At 39.3% G+C, this 4,630-nt stretch overlaps 1 pseudogene; it reads left to right on the plus strand.

Annotated features, from left to right (window-relative positions):
* The first annotated feature begins 1,652 nt into the window (after window positions 1-1,652).
* Window positions 1,653-4,130, plus strand: LOC120291965 (annotated as a pseudogene).
* Window positions 4,131-4,630: the final 500 nt, after the last annotated feature.

Here is a 4,630-nt window from a genome sequence, read left to right on the forward strand (position 1 = left end):
TTTGTGGGAGTGACCTGTGCAATTCCAAAAGCTCTGTGCTCCCTCACTTTACTCCCTAGCTTTCATCATTTCCAAATTAGAAGGAACTCCAAGCAGATCTTCAGCTGACCCACAAAGTCCTGCAAAAGTCGTAAAGTCCAATAGAATTGAATTCTCAAAAGGCACTAAAGCATAACAGAGAAGAAACTTGTAGTGGACAAAAATATCATCGCATTGCATCCCACCCCATATTCCCCCCATCTGCAAACATATATACAATTCCTCACAGATCCCAACCCTACCCTGCCTGCCTCTCTCTCTCTCTCTCTCTCTCTCTCTCTCCGTGTCCCCTCCCCCAAAACACCAAGTTTTTGGGTATGTCCGGGGTTATAATCCGTAGAGATTCTATCTTTATTGACTAGGCACCTTTGTTTACTCTCCTATTCTCACTCAAAATGCTAAAATCATTAGCAATATCTAACATCTCTCTCTCAAAGATTAGGCCGGTGGAGACTTTACATATTTTAATTGATTTCGGTGATTTATGGGGTTCTATTTTATTTTAATAGTGCAAGTGATCAAATTATGCCTCCCTCCACTAAGAAATCTACAAGCGTTCGTCTCTTCATGATGGAGGCTCAAATGAGTTGATTATTATCCCATTATCATTGATTATTGACGCCGCAATTTCACAACCACCCTCAACTCCTTGTTAATCTTACTTAACATATATCTATTAAAAAAAATATTTGTTTTCCTCATATCGAAGTATCAAGTCGAAAATTTACAAGTCATTATCATAGCCATGACAAAACCCGTCACGTCAATTGGTAAATGATTGTTGAAATTGAAGGGCCATTTTCATCAAGTACATTCCTCATATCATTGGACATGCACAGATATCTTAACTACTTTAAAAGCACCGAGAAATCGAAATCTACGAGTCATTTGATTCAAAGAACCATGGTCACGAGAGAATCAAAATGCCTAACTCTAGATATCAAACCCAGCCAAACTCCCTAAAAGTGAGATTGGACAAACATGGGTGCGTGTTGTTCCATAACCCTAGCCACTTTATCTATTCAAACTTCAACTAAAGAAGTAGTCGATCTAGTTAACTATCAAATTTTATCAGGATTAGTTCTTATACCCTCTATCCTTATGGTCTTGACCTAGATTTAACATTCAAGTAGCAGTAGTTAAGAGCGAAAGTATCTAATCTAATATTTTGCCATGTGATATCTTCAGTCTCATCTCATTTGATTTGATATCTCGCTTGATTTTTCCACGTATCTAATAATCATCTAAAGACTAAATCCTTTCAGGAACAGAGTTAACTGAACATTGAGATTGAGGATTCTGCAGAACAAATAAAAATAGAAAATGGATAGCTTTCAGATAGGTGAGGGACAGATAACCTCAGGTAGTTAGGAAAAGATTGCAGGTAATCTTCTGTAAAACGTTGGAACTCAAAGGAAGATTAGATGTGCATTATCCATGTGTCTAATGCATGCATGTGCACACATCTACTCTATCTCTCTAGGATAAACTCAATTTTATTTAAATCCGTGCATGATGTACTTATTTAAAGCTACTCTTGACCATTGCCCACCACTCACTCATCAAGCCTTGTTTAGAAGAACCGGAATTCCTCCTCCACCTTCGCCTCTCTCTCTCTCTCTCTCTCTCTCTCCCCTCCTCTGTTTCATCATCACTTGCGCCATTCTGCTTCTATGCATTAGCTTTCTCTTTTCGACACTAGCCTAAGTCCAAACACGAGACAATCCGAAGTAAATGTAAAACAGAGCCCAGGAACAGAGCATTTCAGAATGAAGAAACAGGGGAAGTGAAAACAGAGCACAAGAAAATCTCTCATCTTTCTACTCCTCTGAGACATTTTTGAACTACCCATCTTGTTTTTTCTCATATTTTGACATCATGCGTTCTTGTAAAGATCGAGAACCAGACCCTCAAACAGCGTTTGAGGACGTTCACAAGCCTATCATAGTAGGTGCGGGGCCATCTGGTTTAGCAGCTTCAGCTTGCCTATCTAAGCTTGGTGTTCCTTCACTGATTCTAGAAAAGAGCGACTGCATAGCTTCTCTATGGCAATACAAAACCTACGATCGCCTCAAATTGCATTTGCCTAAGCTGTACTGCGAGTTACCCCTCTGGGGCTTCCCAGAAGATTTCCCCAAGTATCCAACCAAGCACCAGTTCATCTCATACATGGAGGACTATGCCTCACACTTCTCAATAAAGCCAAAATTCAAACAGACCGTGGCAAAAGCTGAGTTTGACCCGATTCATGGGTTCTGGAGGGTTCAAACTCAGGAGTTCCGGTACATTTCTAGGTGGCTCATTGTTGCCACAGGAGAGAATGCAGAGTCTTTTGTGCCAGACATTGTTGGACTGGACAAGTTCAAAGGTTCGAAGCTTCATTCAAGTGACTACAAGTCTGGTTCTGATTTCAGAAACCAGAGGGTTTTGGTTGTGGGTGGTGGCAATTCTGGGATGGAACTTAGCTTGGACCTTTGTAGGCATAATGCAACTCCTTGCATGGTTGTTAGAAACACAGTGAGTTCAGCTTTTCTCTCTCTCTCTGCCTCTCGCTCTGTTGTTCTTCTTTTTCTTCCACGAAATCATTTTCCAATCATTTTTTTGGTCACCCAATTATTGATTACTAAAAGTTCTGGCAACTTGAGTATTGAAGTTCAGAATTCAGATATACCCCTCTTTTAAATTAATAATAATAAATGAGGATAAAAAGGATTAGCATAGATTTGTCAGTTCTCTTTTTCTAAATGTCATGACAATTTTTGCTTTTGTGATGTCAACAGGTACATGTTCTCCCTAGAGAAATTTTTGGCTTCTCAACGTTTGGAATAGCAATGTCACTTCTCAAATGGCTTCCCTTGAGAGTGGTCGACAAGCTCCTCCTTCTGATGGCTAATCTTCTCTTAGGCAACACCAACCATTTAGGTCTCCGGCGGCCCAAAACTGGCCCAATCGAGCTCAAAAACATCACCGGAAAAACCCCCGTGCTCGATGTCGGTGCTCTTTCACATATAAAATCTGGCAACATTAAGGTCTTAAGAAGGCACTTCAAAGAGAAACTCCTTTTTTGGCTTCCCCCGAAATTTGTCCTCTGCTCATATTTACAGACATCAGCATATGCTACGCTTTCTAAGGCTCTTTTTTTTTTTCGGTTTCAGGTGATGCCAAGTGTTAAAGAAATCACAAAAACTGGAGCCAAATTCGTGGATGGACAAGAAAAGGAGTTTGATTCCATAATTTTAGCAACAGGGTATAGGAGTAGTGTTCCTAGCTGGCTCAAGGTGAGCTCTCATCAGTAAACATTCCACTCAATTTAAATTTGTGAGATTCTATATTTTTAGCTTTAGTCCCGTCTCATATTGCATCACCTATCCCTTTCGATCTCTGAACACATGCAGAGTGTGAAGAGAAACACTCAAAAACTGTTCTTTCATTTTCCGTGCAAGAATAGAATAAAATAATTCAGTAGGGGCCTGTTGGGGGCTCTTCTGCATGTATCTTTGCATTGCCATTTCAAAAAAGACAAATATACACTATGCGCACTCGTAGTTTATAACTATCATGACATGTTGGAGTCCTTGGAGGGGGCAGATTGCAAACGCGTGGCCTTGATATTGTTCCTTTTGCGCCTTTTCCACTTATGTACCAAACTGGGATATGGTTTTGTTGTGATCACTTTGTCCCCATCACAAACTTTTCTTCATGGAAAAGGAGCATGCTTCTTCTTTTCTTTATGCTTCTTGCTTTGAGCATTGATCCGCCAGCATTTGCGATAAGCTACTGGTAGGACCAAGGAGCATAAAAGATCTCCCTCAGAATGCTATCTTCCAGTTGATGATGACATGTTCTAGGGTTTGTGATGCAGAGTGAGTTTTTCACCAAAGAGGGCATTCCCAAGACCCCATTTCCTGACGGGTGGAAAGGAGGGAATGGACTTTACACAGTTGGATTCACAAAGAGAGGCCTTTGGGACGGCCAGCGAGGCCATTAAGATTGCCAAAGACATTGCAGATCAATGGAGGGCAATAAATGATTTATCAGAAATTTCAGTGATTCCCATCTCATCCCACTTAGAAAAGTCACAAGCAACATAAAACCTTGTCAGAGGAAAATTCAAAAGAACCATTGATGGGGTTGTGGGGGTCTAACTGTTGGAGTAGGTTGTATTGTACTTTGAATTTTCTCTTTTCACACCTTATGTTTCGGTTTCTGTACTTGGTGATCTCTCCCTCTGTAAATGCTAACAATTTTGCTTTGCTGTGCTGGTTCCAACTTTGTATCTCCTTGAGCTCTTGCTAGTTTCTAAAGGTTAGTTTTGTTTGAAGAAAATTAGTTTCGGAAACTATTTTCCAACTTTTCAATATTTAAATAACAGAAAATTAATCGATTTACAAAAAAAGAATTTCCGTGAAAGCAGTAAACTTAAAAAGAAAATGACTTTTCCTTAATCACAAAATAAATAAAAATTAACTATTCTATTTGAGAATGATTTTCATGAAAAATATTTTCTTTTGCCATGAAAATTTCAGTATGCATTTATTTCGTGGAAAATGAAACATTTGCAAATTATTTTCTTAAAGATAATTACTTATAT

The sequence above is a fragment of the Eucalyptus grandis genome, chromosome 3 (genome assembly GCF_016545825.1).
Source record: "Eucalyptus grandis isolate ANBG69807.140 chromosome 3, ASM1654582v1, whole genome shotgun sequence".
NCBI classification, from domain to species: domain Eukaryota; kingdom Viridiplantae; phylum Streptophyta; class Magnoliopsida; order Myrtales; family Myrtaceae; genus Eucalyptus; species Eucalyptus grandis.